Source organism: Balaenoptera borealis (assembly GCF_965194805.1).
Source record: "Balaenoptera borealis genome assembly, chromosome: 7".
NCBI classification, from domain to species: domain Eukaryota; kingdom Metazoa; phylum Chordata; class Mammalia; order Artiodactyla; family Balaenopteridae; genus Balaenoptera; species Balaenoptera borealis.
The window spans coordinates 24054279-24070886 of record NC_138864.1 but is presented as its reverse complement, the minus strand read 5'-3'; the positions used below and the strand labels follow the sequence as shown (position 1 = coordinate 24070886).

Here is a 16608-nt window from a genome sequence, read left to right as displayed (position 1 = left end):
CTGATAGTGGCCTGGGTCTCAGAAGAGAAAGCTGGCTGGAGATATATAGATTTGAAAGTCAGGAGTAAACAGCCTATAACCTAAAGCATGTATTTGAAATCACCCAGAGATTGAGGATGGAATGAGAAGATCAAAGAAGCAATGATGTAGCCTTTACAAATACTATCATACAAGAAGTGAATAGGAACACATTACCTCTAGAGGAATCTTAAAAGGAATGTTCAGAGAGGTGGACAGAAAACCAGGAGGGAGTGTTGTCACTGAGGCTTAGTTTAAAGAGAGATTTTTCTTCAATAATTTTTTAATTGAAGTATTTTAGATTTACAATGTTCTGTTAATTTCTGCTGTACAGCAAAGTGATTCACTTATACATATATATATACATTTTTAATATTCTTTTCCATTATGGTTCATCATAGGATATGGAATATAGTTCTCTGTGCTATACAGTAGGACCTTATTGCTTATCCATTCTATACATAAAAGCTTATATCTGCTAACCCTAACCTCCCACTTCATCCCTCCTACACCCTCCTGCCCCTTGGCAACCACAAGTCTGTTCTCTATGTCCATGATTCTGTTTCTGTTTCATAGATAGTTTCATTTGTGTCATTTAGATTCCACATATAACTGATATCATATGGTGTTTGTCTTTCTCTTTCTGACTCACTTCACTTAGTTGATAATCTCTAGTTGCATCCATGTTGCTGTAAATGGCATTATTTCATTCTTTTTTTATGGCTGAGTAGTATTCCACTATATATATGTACCACATCTTCTTTATCCATTCATCTGTCGATGGACATTTAGGTTGTTTCCATGTCTTAGCTATTGTGAATAGTGCTGCTATGAACATAGGGGTGCATGTATCTGTTTGAATTACAGTTTTGTCTGGATATGTGCCTAGGAGGGACTGCTGGATCATATGGTAATTCTGTTTTTAGTTTTCTGGGGAACCTCCATACTGTTCTCCATAGTGGCTGCACCATCTTACATTCCCACCAACAGTGTAGGAGGGTTCCCTTTTCTCCACACCCTCTCCAGCATTTGTTATTGGTAGACTTTTTAATGATGGCCATTGTGACTGGTGGTGGTACCTCATTGTAGTTTTGATTTGCATTTAGAGAGAGATTTAGTGCTAAAGAAGTTGTCATCCATGTCAGGTCACAGAAAGGTCAATAAAGTCATAACATTTTAATCAGCTGTTGAAGGTCAATGGAGAGTCTAGCTAGCACAACTTCAGTGGAAAAGTGGGAGCAAAGATGGGCTTCAGGAATGTCCATTTTAAGGGAGGTGATACTTGCACTGGATGCTGCCCTGATCAGATCACACTTGGAATATTTCTTCTAACTTTGGCACTGTTGAGTGTGAAGTACTGATTGGAGGAGACAGCCATTGCATAGGAGAAGAGAGGCAGGCAGGCATGAAGATTAGGTAGTGAAAGAGAAAAACAAATATCGTGTATTAATGCTTATATGTGGAACCTAGAAAAATGGTACAGATGAACCGGTTTGCAGGGCAGATATAGAGACACAAATGTAGAGAACAAACGTATGGACACCAGGGGGGAAAGTGGCAGGGGGTTGGTGGTGGTGGTGTGATGAATTGGGAGATTGGGATTGATATGAATACACTAATATGTATAAAATAGATAACCAGTAAGAACCTGCTGTATAAAAAATAAATAAAATAAAATTCAAAAAAAAAATTAGGTAGTGAAAATAGAAGATAAATTAGAAGGCTCAGGAAAAACCAAACAGATAAGCCATGTTGTATGGAAATTAGAAAGACAAAACAAAGGGGCAGAGGCAGGAATATGGAGTGATTTACATTTTTTAACCACAAAAGTAACAGCAGCCAGGAACACAGTGTGGATCAGACCCCATGGGGTTGAGGGTCTCAGCATGGTGCATTCTCCACACCCTATTACTCTGGCAAAGGATACCTTCATGATGCAAACAGCATTATGAGGAAATCCTCAAGCTCTGAATAAAACCATAACTGGTCAGAGCCTTAAATGACCTGGGTATCTCTATCTGGGAGACAGAGCTTTCCATGTAAAAGGATTAACTTGAACCTGGGTGCACAAGACCCACCCTGGGTGCTGCTACTCCCACTGATTCTCATCTGACTCAGTGTTGAGTAGTAAGTCACATGAGTGAATATTCACATTGTCTAGTGTCGTTTTCTCTCACACTGCTACTTGAAGGGAAACCTCAGGACCAGGATAAGGAGGGAGCTGAGTATAAAAGTACAGAGCGATCCAGGCCACCTATTTACCTGGAGAGCTCCCCTGTATTTAGAAAGTTGGGCCCATTCAGGGTGGGGAGAAAACATGGTCCATACCACTCTATGAGGGACCTACAAATAGAGAATTCTCAGAAAATGGCAACCAAGATAGTAGCAGGAGTGGAGGAGGGAAGAGTTGAGACTAGAAACTGTGAGAGAAGAATAAACAGTTGACTGAACTGGGAATTTGTAACCACATAGGTACTAGAAAATAAAATCATAGCTATGTTTAAGAATTGACAAATTTGTTCTTATTCCTTGTGGATGCAGCAGAAACAACTAGGGACAAAAGGTGCTTGGGAAGCTGCTTTCTCTGCTTTGATATGAGAAACAACTTGCTAATTACATACCTACTCCTCCCCAAAAGGGAACAGAATGCACCCCAAAGTCAACAGCCTCTCAAGCACAGAAAGCGTTAGACCAGAGGCTGGATACACGTTACTATTACTGGAGATGCTTCATTTTCTTGGCCTCATATTCCCATCTGAAAGCACTTCAGTAACACTCCAGGGCTCTGTCTCCACCCCTCACATCTCCCCAGGAGAAGAGGAGGGATGTACCTGACTGGCGAATTTGGGAGAAATAACCAGGCCTACAATTCAGCTCCCGCTCCACTCTGCCCTGACTCGAAAGCAAATGCATGCATCCTGGCTGCCCTCAGCAGCCTGAGGGAGGGCTGCGGTAGTCCAGGCTGTGCAGTGACTGAGGGTAAGTCTGCCTGATCCAGGTGTAAAGTACTAGCAAGTCACCTTGGTCAATGTCTTAAGCCATGGTTTCCTACCATCTGTATCAGATAATATTTAGCTCTCCAGCTGTCTACTTCCCAATTTTTTCCAAACTCAGACAAGGAAGAGGGTGTTATTACATTGTCCCCTAAGACTCTAAGAATATCTGTGAGGAATACTGTCCTGGGGGAAATGTTAGACCATATAACTCAGAAGTTGTTCTAAATGTAGGATTCTGTGACTTCATGACTTCTCAGATACTTCTAGGATCTTCTAACTTAGTGTCCAGTTGACATTTCAAATTCAATGAATCTAAAATTAAATTTGTCTTCCCCCCCAACACCAGCTCACTCTCCCAACATTGCAGCACATCTAAAGTACAACTGGCCTCACATTCATTGAGATTTAAAAGGTTAAAGTTCCCAAATGGTAGGGAAGTTGAAAACGTCCCTATCATGATTGCAAATCTATACTGACATAACCAAGTGGTGTTTGAAAATCTGTGTTCGCCAAGATCTAGTGAGAGTATGGAGAAAAGAGAAGGGGCCAAGGTCAATATCCACAGGTGCTGTGAGGAAGCTGGGGGAGAGGGAAGAGCAAGAAACCTAACATGAGGACAAAGAAATAATTCCCAGAGAAAACGACTAGGACGTGTCATGCCATAGAACCACCCCCTTCCAAAAAAAGAGCATTTCAAAAACAGAAGCATAATCAAATGCTACTCAAAGAACAGGGAAGAAGTGAGCATAAGCTATTGGATTTGATGATTAAGAAATTCCTGGGAATGAGACCAAGTTTGTGGCAGTGGGGCTGAAAGGGGAAAAGTCATTTCCCATTCATTTATTCAACCAACATTTATTGAGCATCTAGGGGTTATGAATTCAAAGCATGTAAGCCACTGTCCCTGTCCTCAAGGCACTTACAGTCCAAGAGGAAAACAGAAAATAGACAGTTATAACAGACAGTAAGAAATGCTTCAGGGGCTCTGGGAACACATATGAAGAGGAACTAACCAAGACTAAGGGAGAGGACAGAAGATCAAAGGTAGCCTTTCTGGAAAAGATGACATCTGAGCTGTGCCTAGACAGGAGTGAGCCAGTCAAAGAAGGGAAGGGGACCCTATACAGAAAGGGCATAATGGCTGGAGAGAGTGTCTTATACTTGAGTAGTAGACTAGGTAACTCAGTATGGCTAGAGCCAAAGATTCCTGTGGAGAAATGGTGGAGAATGAAGCTGAAAGGTAATGAGGGGGACAGAAAGGGCTTGTGGGCAATGTTAGAGCCGATGGGGAGTCAAGGAGAGATGTTAAGCAGGAAAGTAACATGAATAAATATGACTTTAGAAAGACATCTCTGGTGGGCAAATGAAAAATGAGTTGGAAGGTCAAGGTCAAGAATAGATGCTGGAAGACCCAACGAAGGGTTGGGTCTTTATATATAGATATAGATATAGATATAGATATAGATATAGATATAAATAGATATCTAGATATCTAGATATATCTATATATATCACATTTTCTTTTATCCATTCATCTGTCGATGGATACTCAGGTTGTTTCCATGTCTTGGCTAATTGTAAATAATGCTGCAGTGAACATGGGGCATCTTTTTGAGTTAGTGTTTTTGTTCCCTTCAGATAAATACCCAGAAGTGGAATTGCTGAATCCTATGGTAGTTCTATTTTTAATTTTTTGAGGAACTTCGATGTTTTTCATAGTGGCTGCAACAATTTACATCCCCACCTTTGCTTTTGTTGTTCCTTTTAGTAAAGGTGTTCATCTTTTACCCTGATATATTTTCTTCATAGCATTTAATTCTATATGACATGTCCTTGTGTATTTGTTTCCTTGTTTGCTATCTGATTCTTCACACTAAAATATAAGCCTCTTGAGAGCAAGATATTTGTCTAATCCACCACTATTTCCCCAATACCTAAAACAAAGCCTTGTACATTGTAGGCATTCAACATAGTTATTAAATAAATAAAATAAAATCTTTATTGAGCACCTGCTTGTGCCAACCTCTTAGGTGCTGAGGATAAAGAAATGTAAAAAATCAATAAACAGAAACTTCAATTAAATAGATTTGGGAGACCAGAAAGGAGAGCTCTTACACCTGCAAGGATAGCAGAGCCCAACAGGAAGAACTCCTCTTCTTTCCATGGCAAAGACTCAGGCAGTGAGAAGCCATGGGATCTTTGTTTACTTAGCCCTCCCAACTTCCTTTCCCTTCTTATAAAAGCGCTCTCCTTCCCTTGCCATTGGGGGACTTGCGCGTGACTCATAATGGTTACAGACCTCCAATTGCAATTCTCTTCTGATCCTGAATAAACACATCTTTGCTGGAGAATTGCCTGACAGTATATTTGTTTTAGGTCAGCAGAAGTAATCAAAACAGATGTAATTCCAAAACCCCAAAAGCATACAATTTAGTGGGAGAGACAGACAAAAAAACAAGAACACTATTAAAAAATAATAGTTATGTACAATGTGAGTGCTATGAAGGAAAAGAACAGGCCTTACAGCAAGGACTGATTTTAGATTGAGTAATCAGGAGAGGTCTTTCCAATGGGGAACATTCTGAGACGTAAACAGAGACCTAGTCAAACTAACAGCAGATGGAGAAGAGTTCCCTATGGGATATGAGCACGGGCAAAGCCCCCTGTAGGATTTTCGGCATTCACTTCTTACATTTTCCTCTACTGGGATGCTTGTTTTCATCCAAGAGTCATAGATGTTTAAAGCTGGAAGTGATCCTAGAAGCTATCTAGCCCACCCTCATTTTACAGAAGAAACTACGAATACATACGTATTTTTTGCTGGGAATTTTCAAAGTCTTTAAACTGAGGGTAAGAGAACTTAGATGCCCTGTGGGAGGTCAGCAAGCTGACAGAGCCAGCAGGGCTACGTTTAGAATCCAGTCTTCCTGACTTTCTCTTCAGTGGCTTCCTGTCATTCAGCCATCTAAATTCAATATATTAAAAATAGTAACTTCTACTGAGAAATTACATGTGCTGGGCATTGTTCTAAGCACTTCGTGTGTATTAACTCATTTAATCCTCACAATAGCAAGTGCAGGAGATATTATTATTATCCTTTCATTACAAATGAGACAGCTTAGAAACAAAAACTTAAGCAAGATGCCCAAGGTCATGCAGCTAGTGACCGAATCAGCTATCCAGACTCCAGAGCACACTCTCAGTTTCCATGTAGCTGCCTCTTTCTGTGCTGTAGTTTTTCATCTTACAAATGATGTATCATTTTGCAAGGGTGGTTCCTGCTAAAATTAATGTAGCATCTTCTACAATTTAAAAGTCATAAAAACTTTATATCAAATCATTTGTGAACTTCTTAACTTAGGTAGCATTACTGATTAGGGCTGAAGTGATGAAAGCCAGGTCTATGGGCACAGCAATCTTATACCCAAAATAAACTGATCCTAAAGCAATTTTTAGATGTTCGGCTTCATCTGCTTTTTCATCCACACCACAGATTGAGCCAACACACACATAGTTCTTTGATGGAGCATTGTGGTTTTGGAAGCTCCCTTATCTGAAGTTCACACAGTACATGCCTAAGAAACTTGGAACCAGTCTGCTTTAGTGAATTGAGGTCAGACTGACCTCTGAGGTTATCAAAACATAAACTCAAAAAGTCATTGAGACTACTCTTTTGTTTTAGAATTCTAAGTAGTTTAATCTAACAGGCCTGAACCATCTGGTTTCTCTCCTGCAACATGGTACAAGTTTTAACGTTTATCCAGGGCCTTTTTTCCCCAAGTGAGATGAGTCATCAACACTATAAAATCTGAAGGTGATTTTACAAGTCTTTGCAAGTCCACACACTATTATCTTTTACAAACAAACAAAAAGTTACAGTTGTTTAAAATGAAAGACAGCCCTAAGATACTACTTGTATTATTAAACTAATCAAGCACTTTTTCATTTTAGGACAACTGCATTACTTGACTAGATTATTTAGACTTTCCAAATTCATCAACATAAGGGTTTTCTCTGTATTGCTTGTCAAACTGCACACATACAAATAAAAAAGAAACGTTGCATTTTCATGGAAAATGATCTTTGCCAAACCTCCCAACTAGCTGAGTTTGACTGATAGTGTATGAGCTCTACCATCTAACAAAGCAGCCTTTCGTAATGGGTAAATGATACTAAGGAAAATGATAGTGAAACAGAACCTGACTTGTTTTCATGAGCTGATGCAACTGAACCTAAAAAGCAAGCCTACAGTTCTCCAAGTTAGGTTCAAATTGTATCGCAATAATTGAACCTGATTGCTGTTTTCAATTATTCCTTCAAAACATTAGGCAGTCTAAATATACAAATCTCTATTTTGAAAACTAACACTTCCAAAAACTTTAAAGTTTAGATCCAACTCTCATTACATTTTTATGTTTTGTTTCTTAAGTCCCTGAGAATTCATTGACCAGAGAAGTCACCAAATTAAATGCCATTTTAAAACTATGATTTAAAAAATTAATTCTGCAAATCTATTGCATTAATAAGCTTAATAAACCCACTGTTTAAGACAGGAGTGTTAGAATCATTAATTTCCAATTTTATAATATTATATAAATTCTCTCTTTTATTACCTGTACATTTTAATGGATATTCTTGACAATTTATTTGATTGGGAAAAATTTGAGACTATCTCCAAAAATAATTCTGTGCTTTAGTGTCATGTCAAGATTGAGTTATTTTTAAAAGTTACTCTTGTATTTTTTTAAGGGTAGTACAACTAAACAGATGTACTGAATATAATGGTTCTTTTTTTTTTTTTAACATCTTTATTGGAGTATAATTGCTTTACAATGGTGTGTTAGTTTCTGCCTTATAACAAAGTGAATCAGCTATACATATACACATATCCCCAAATCTCCTCTCTCTTGCGTCTCCCTCCCATCCTCCCTATCCCACCCCTCTAGGTGGTCACAAAGAACCCAGCTGATCTCCCTGTGCTATGCGGCTGCTTCCCACTAGCTATCTATTTTGAATATAATGGTTCTTAATTATTGTTTTTTGTTTCACAATTATTTTACTCATATGTACACATATTATAAATGATTATTTTACATATATCAATATAATTACATATATATGTGTGTATATATTCTGTTTCTTTAGAATTCTCCAAGAGGAAAAACCAGAGTGATATAGAGGCTATAATTTTACCCAAGTAGTCAGGAAAACCAGATTCTGGTCTCAGTTTTGTAGTTGTCTGGCTTTGGGGATGTCATTTAATTTCGCAGATCCTCAGCTGTCCCTCCTGAAAAAGGTAATAGCTCAGCACAAAAATCTCTATGTTCTTTTCTAGATCATGCTATGGTTTGAGCACTCTGGCAGACTCTATAAATGTGATCCTAAAAGGGCTCAATATCATTCCACAAAGAGGTGGGGGTGGGAATTAGGGTGGAAGGAGGGACAGGAAGGCTGATCGTAACCCATGACATGATATCATAAAGAAATATTTAAAATGCAAAAACTGGAAATGGTTTTCATTGTCCTGAGCAAACTCCCCAGTAATTCTACATGTTCCCCATATCCTGATATGAGATTTTTCCAAAGTGAATCCAAACGTCAATTAATTCAACATAAACTCGTCTCTGTATGTTTAGAGTTTTGTCGGGGTGCTGAGAATGCGGAAGTCTTAAAAATCAAGGGCCAAGAGGGTTGAAACTGCCCAAGGTCGTATTGCTAGTGAGTAGCTAAGGCAAGATATGAACCTAGTTCTCCTGAGCCCTATGCCTGGACTTTTCATCATTATATTATCAAACCAAAAGACTTCCTATGAGAAAGCATGCAAGTTCATAGCTCATCATAACTGTTGAAGTTTCCATGTACAAGTTTCTGTTAGGGCCCGGATCACATTAGAAAATGGTTTCCTGACTCTGGGTTCTGTGGTTCTTTATGAGTTGGCATTTTTAGTTTCTCTGAACTGGAAGACAGAAGAGTATTAAACCAGAGTTCCTCTGCAGCAACTATGTATTGACTTCTTAAACATCTTCTTGTTTTTTATCTGTTGTAATTGTTATTTTGCTTTTTACTGAAACCAACACATTTTTTTCTGACAAGAAGGAATGCCCTTTTAAATACTGTCTGATGACTGGCAGTTCAAATCCACCTTCAGTGAGGCTGATTGCCCAATTATCTCACCCAATCCCCCACTCAAAGTCCCCTCCTGCCCATAGCAATCTTGCAGTTAGACCTGGCCTAGTGACAAAGTTCTAACCTAAAGCACATCACTGAAATTCTTGACTGTGGGGTCTTGGGGAAACTTTGGCTTTCCTAATAAACAAAGGTAGAGAACCATTTGCCTTCTACCACTGTGATTTTCCCCTTTCTCCTGGCCTGGTGAATGAATATGAGGCTGGAAGAGGAGTAGCCATATTGCAACCATGAGACAATAAGCAAGAGGATACTAAGGACCGTGGAGTGAAAAGATAGAAAATTTCCACTTTTATTGGCATTATGGAGGACCAGCCCTGGATTGCCTTCCTCTGGACTTTGTGTTATAGGAAAAAAATAAGCCCTATTTCTTTTTTTTTTTTAATTTATTTATTTTTGGCTGTGTTGGGTCTTCGTTTCTGTGCGAGGGCTTTCTCTAGTTGCAGCAAGCGGGGGCCACTCTTCATCGCGATGTGCGGGCCTCTCACTGTCGCGGCCTCTCTTGTTGCGGAGCACAGGCTCCAGACACGCAGGCTCAGTAGTTGTGGCTCACGGGCCTAGTTGCTCCGCGGCATGTGGGATCTTCCCAGACCAGGGCTTGAACCCGTGTCCCCTGCATTGGCAGGCAGATTCTCAACCACTGCGCCACCAGGGAAGCCCAGCCCTATTTCTTTAAGCCCCACTACCAGTCAGGTTTTCCTGTACTGGTAGGTGAAGGCAGTATAAGCTGATACCTTAGAGAATTACTAGACCCAGAATGTTGTGCATAAAATAGCTACTTTGAAGCACACTGAAGTGTTTGCATCCAGTCAGCTTCTGAGACTAGGGACTTAAATGTTTTTATGCTCTCCTTAAGTCATCTGTATGGAGGCCCATAAAAAGAAAGGTGCTGTGTTCTTGAGGCCTAAAGATCTTTCAGAACCTTACCCCTTTTCTCTTCTGTTTCAATCAGCACTAGGATTATTTTTCAATTATTGAAAGCTTACCTTTTATGTCTATTCATCAATAATTGTTTAGAGATTTGACTGTCACAAGCACAAGAAACAGCCTGAGGAAAACTTTGGTGTTTTTATTCTAGATCTGCACCATCTTTCTTAACATTGAATTGGAGCAGCACAGTATAATTTCTTAAATGACATATTCATTCACTTGATAAATATTTTAAAATATTCTGTATGCTTGTAAATCAGGGAATATAATATGCATAAGACATACTCCTAGACATCCAGGAATAATATAGTGTGTGTATACCATTGAGTGCCTTGACTAACAAGCAACAAAACCATGTTGAGAAACTGTCTTGTATTTGAAGTTCATTATGCAGCTTTCTGTCGACTACTCCTCATTGACTCAAAACTGATATTAATAATGGCCTGAAAATAGCTTTCATCACTACCCATGGCAGAAATTAGAGAAAAACATCTAATATAAATATTCTACATTATATAGGCAAAATGCCCTTAGAACAGAAAAGGAAGCAAAGATGGGTATGGATGGTACACTTGAAAACAGGGTACAGAGATCAGGAGAACAGGATTGAGGAAAGGGGTCAGCAAGTAAGGTGAAGGAGTTCCTACCTGATGGCATGTATTTTCTCAGTGAAGAAGGATGGAAAGTGAAGGTGAAGGGCAGTGAAGTGGGGGATTTAGCATGAAAAATTGAAGAGTGATAATAGTCTGCTCAGGGTACCATAACAAAATACCATAGATTAGGTGGATTAAACAACAAAAGTGTATTTCTCATAGTTTTGGATGGCGGGAAGTCCAAGATCAAGATTGTGTCCAGTTTGGTTCCTGGTGGGAGCTCTCTCTTCTCTGCCTTCTTGCTGTGTGCTCACATGGCGGAGAGGGAGCGCTGGTGTCTCTGCCTCTTCTTATACAGGCAACCACCCTATTGGATTAGTACCCCAACCTCATGATTTAACCCTAATCATCTCTTCACAGGCCCTATCTCCAAATACAGTCACATTGGAAGTTAGGGCTTCAGCACAGGAATGGGGAGGGGAGGACACAAACATTTAGTCCATAAATAAGAGCTTAAACAGTCTCTGTAAGAAATGGAAGGAAGAGACCCATAGAAGGATAGACAGGCATTGTTTGGAACGACTGAAGTTAAATACCACTCAGGAACACCTTCAACAGTCTTCCACTTCCAGCCATGATAAGATAATGGTACGAAACTATCCTTCCCACCATATATAACTAGAAAAATGGACAAAATATGTGAAACTACTGCTTTCAGATGTTGGACAACAGTCATCACAATATTCGGATCTGTGAAAGAAGGAAAATAAATGAGATGAGACTTATGATAGCCCAGGCTTTCTGCATGGAGACATTTTTTGGCTGCTTGTGAGAGAAAGAGTGCCAGGCAGTCTCACTAAGCCAAGGAGATAGAACCCCAGTGGGGTTCAAGGATGTTGAGGTTGCTGGAATTGATTGGCAAAGTACTGGAAAAGTGGGAGTTACACAAAAAAGATAGCTTGAGAAGTCTGCATAGGGATCCTTGCATCTTTGCATTTTAAACAATGTGTGTGCAGGGGACACTCCATGAAGCTGCACAAAAAAATGACTACTGGGGACAAAACATCTGCAGGGAATCTGTAAGCAGAACAACTACTATAGTTCGTACGGGATTGGAAAATTTACAAATTGAGACAAATCAGAGTACAGACATGCCACAGAACACTTGGGGCATTCAGTAAAGACCCAGGAAGGTCACATGATAGGAGTAAGGAAAAACTAGCCTAGAGTATAAGTTATTCTAGTCTTTCCTTAACAAAGCTTAAGTATAAGGTGAGAAAAGATGAAGCTTATCTTCAAGTAAGTTAACTGACTACAAAAAACAAATTCAACACTTCTTAAAAATAACAACATAATATACTCAACAATGTAACTTATTAAACATCCAGCATATAATAAAAAAATTACTATATCTGTAAAGAAGGAAAATCTGACACAACACATAACCAAGAGAAAAATTTAGAATGTAAACACACAGAGAAATTACAGGGATAATAAAACTAGTAAACAAGATCTTTAAAACAGCTATTATAAAAATGCTCAAGGATTTTCAAAGAAAAATGAGAGAGAAGTGGAGATTTTTTAAATGAACCAAATAAAACTTCTAGAGATGAATACAACATCTATAGTGAAAAAATTCACTGGAATGGCTTAATAGCAGATTAGACACTGATTTTTTTTTTCCCCTAAACAAACACTGTTTAATTATTTTAGAGGGAGGCAGTCAACAATAAAAACAAAAAAATCCCTACTATAAAACTAGGCAAATGCCAGTAACGACCAATGATTTTCTTGCTGTACATTACGAGGAAGTTATCGTTTATTGTGCCCTTCCTCTCTGTATCTTTCTGAGATGTTTCTAAACTCAGGATTGACTACATGCATTTTTATCCCCTTTTAAGGTAGTTGAAGAAAAAGGAGGTTAACAAAAGCTAGTAAGAATTTTAAAATATGCTAAGTTCATCCTACTTACAAAATTCAGCAGTATGTTGCAGGCTATCTATTATGCAAATTGTTGGTGCCTTTTTTTTTGCCAGTTTTGGTGAGTAATTAAACAGAAGTTAATGGCTTTTTAAAGACAGTTGCATATTTACTGTGCTGAACTTGAAGACATAGCAATAAACACTATTCAAAATGAAGCACAGAAAGAAAAAAAAAGGCTTAAAAAATGAACAGGAGCTCAATGAAATGTGGGACAATATTAAGTTGTTTAATATATGTGCAATCATTGTTCCAGAAAGAGGAAGGAAACAGAAAAATATTTGAAGAAATAATGGCTGAAAACTTTCCAAATTTGCTGAAAAATATAAACATGTATATCCAAGAGTTCAATGAATTCCAAGAAGGATAAACACAAAGAAAACTACAAGGCATATCAAAATCAAATTGCTAAAGATTCAGTAATAAAAAGAAAAATCTTCAAAGCAACAAGAAAGAAAAAGACACATACATACAAAGGAAGAAAAAAAATATTCCACTGATTTCTCATTTAAAATAATGCAATCCAGGAGACTATGGAATGACATCTTTTAAATGGAATGAATGAAATTTTTAAAAACCTGTCAGTCTAGAAGTCAATGTCTAGAGAAAATCTCTCTCAGAAACAGAGTAAAAATAAAGAGTTTCTCAGAGAAACACAAGTTGAGAAAATTAAGCACCAACAGACAAACCTGTTCTTCAAGAAATGTTAAAGGAGGTTCTTCATGCTGAAGGAAAATAGTTCCAGATGAAAACTCAAATCTAAACCAAAAGAAAGAAGACCAGAATCAACCGATTTGTGGAAAAATAGAAAATACTTTTTTCTGAGTTTTTAATTTCTTTAAAAGATAATGAACCCTGGGCTTCCCTGGTGGCTCAGTGGTTAAGAATCCACCTGCCAACGCAGGGGACACGGGTTCGAGCCCTGGTCCGGGAAGATCCCACATGCCGTGGAGCAACTAAGCCCGTGCGCCACAACTACTGAGCCTGCGCTCTAGAGCCCACGAGCCACAACTACTGAAGCCTGCTTGCCTAGAGCCCATGCTCCACAACAAGAGAAGCCACCACAGTGAGAAGCCCGGCGCGCCGCAACAAAGAGTAGCCCCCACTCCCCGCAACTAGAGAAAGCCCGCGCACAGCAACGAAGACACAACCCAGACAAAAATAAAATAAATAAAATAAATTTATTTTAAAAAAAAGATAATGAATCCCTTCCACTACCCTTTCACTTTCTTCTTTCAATACAATTCAGTCCTAAAGCCATTAGATTGGTCCAAGCAAAGCAGGCATCCATGCCAGGGTAAGGGGCACAGAGGGGGCTCTGTTGGCCCAGAATAGGGCATCAGAGCTAGGGTGCATAAAGGGGAGCATCCACTCAGTGGAGCAGCCTTCCTTGCACAAAACAGGTGAGGAGGGTGTCCCCAAGGAGGAATGTCCCAGAGTAGAATATCAGAGACCCAGTGGAAAAAGGAAGACAAATGAGGAAGCATGGCTTACTGTGGGATATTGGAGCCCAAAGTAGATGGAGCTCAAGAAGAGGACATCTGCCCAGCACAGACAGTCAGAGAACAAGCAGACTGAGAAGGGCATTCGTCCACATAGAAGTATAATGTAAGATGTTGAAGTCTGCAAGGAATGACGAGGAAGTCCCTAAGGAGGGGCAGCCACTGTGGGATGTCAGAACCTGAGCAGGACAAGGAGGGGGGACCAAGGAAGTGAAACCCTGTATAAGATACCAGGAGCTAAGTGGGATGTGGAGAGTGGCTCTATTGGGGGAGGGGACACGGGTTCGGGCCCTGGTCCGGGAAGATCCCACATGCCGCGGAGCAGCTAAGCCCGTGCGCCACAACTACTGAGCCTGCGCTCAGAGTGGCTCTTTTGGGGGAGGAGGGTGGCATGTGGTGACAGAGCCTATTCAGTGTAAGATGGGCATCCCCAAAGAGGCATGGAGCGTCAGAGCCTGAGTAGGGTAAGGAGGACATCTACATAGGAAGGTACTCAGTGCAGGGCGTGTTAGCCCAAACAAAGCTAGAAAGGCAACTACATAGGAGGAAAAGCAACTGGCATAGGATGTCAGAGCCCAAGCAGTATGAGGAGGGCCTCTGCGTGGCAAGGGATGTCAAATCCTGAGCAGGATGAGGAAGGTATCCACACAGGGAGGGAGCAGTGGCAGCCACGTGTGTGACTGCTTACACACAGGAGTGATCAAATAAGTAAATACATGAAGAATAATGAGAGCTGGGATTCTCACTGTTGGAGAAGGACATTGCAGATATGTAAAAGGAGAAGACTAGTATGAGCCCTGTGGTGCTAAATTGGACCTGGAAGTATCTACATACAGTTTAGGTTTAGTTTAGGTTTTTTAGGTATATAGAGGTACATAGATATGGGGGGAAATATGTATATGTGTGTTCCTACTTACAGTCTCTAGCTCTGTCTACTGAGAAGGCATGGGAGAAGCAACACTTCAATGGTGATGAACACAGATAGAGTTCAAATCTTGGTTCCTATGTACAATTCTCCATTAAAAAGGATTCAAAGAGTCCTAGAGAAATGACCTATCCAGGGTGGAGCACGGAAAGTACAAGAGGAGCCTGGGACATCATGCTGTGCTATAAAGTAAGGAAGTGCTCAGAGGATGATAGTTACACATCAAAGGGACAGAGAAGGCAACCTGAAAGGACTCCCACTGAATCTGGAACAATTCGAGCACCAAAATAAATAGTGATAGTAATGGATTATAACCCATTGAATAAAATAGAAAACCATGAGTTTGATGAGGAATGGGTATATTTATATAATTGTAAAGTACCTACCCACGAAATGCACATCCATTACAAAGGGGGCAACTGAATAGTGGAGAAGCCTAGCAGACACCACTTTCAACAAGCAGCCACCGTGAAATCACCAATCCTGGGCAAATCCAAATCCTGTGCCACTGATAGGATGCAGTGAGAAGAGCACAGCATGATGTCTGTGGTATTTCCAGCAAAAATGCAGAACCTGAATCTATTCTTGAGGAAACATAAAACAAGCTCAAATTAAGAGATCTTCTACAGTAAACCTGGCCTGATCTTCATGTCAAGGGAATGAAAATTAAAGAAAGGCAGACTAAAGGAGAGGAAGGGCCATGATAATCAACTGTTCTGTGTGATTCTGGACTGCATCCTTTTACATTATTGGGACAACTGGGGATACCCAAATTAGGTCTGAGGATTTTGATGGCTGACTGTAAGAGGATGCCCTTGCTTATAGTAAATACACCAATAATATTTAGGGGTGATAAGGCATCATGTCAGCAACTTACTCTCAACTTGTTCAGGAAAAAATATTCTTTGTGTTGTACTTGCAACTTTTCTGTTTGAGATTGTTAAAAATGAAAAATACATGCTGAATAAAATATAATTGACTGTTTAAAGCAAAAATAAATTCTAATGTAGGGTTTATAAATACATAGAAATAAAATGCATGGCAATAATAGCATGAAGCACAGGAGGGGGGAAATGAAAGCATACTCTTGTTAGGTTCTTACATCATATGTAAAGGGATAAAAAATTATTCTGAGGCATAATGTGCAATAAATTAAAAATGCAGCTGCTTACAATGTAAATAAAGAAACAGTCAAAACGTAGGAGTTCAAAGACAAAAAGCAGCTGCATAAGTGTAGGAAGGAGTGTGATATGGCTTAGAAAAATAGCTAAGAATGACATATTAATATGACACAAAAAGAGAAATAATTAGGGCAACAGTAATAGACTCTGTTACTTAAAGCTTTAAAATTTCTCTCATCAAAAGACTCCATGGGCAAAATTGAAAGCAAGCATCAAGTGTAGGGGGAAATAATCTCAAATACATTCCAGGCAAAGGGTGAATATTACCAGTATATAAAGAGCTATTACGATCTGTAA

General features: G+C 39.5%; 2 protein-coding genes across 5 annotated transcripts in view; one reads left to right on the top strand and one right to left on the bottom strand.

Annotated features, from left to right (window-relative positions):
* The window catches only part of FBXL13 (F-box and leucine rich repeat protein 13), a 192116-nt gene that overhangs the window by 142943 nt on the left and 32565 nt on the right, over positions 1–16608 (bottom strand). The gene's annotated exons all lie outside the window — the stretch shown is intronic.
* LRRC17 (leucine rich repeat containing 17) overlaps positions 1–16608 on the top strand; it is a 170871-nt gene that overhangs the window by 126472 nt on the left and 27791 nt on the right. The gene's annotated exons all lie outside the window — the stretch shown is intronic.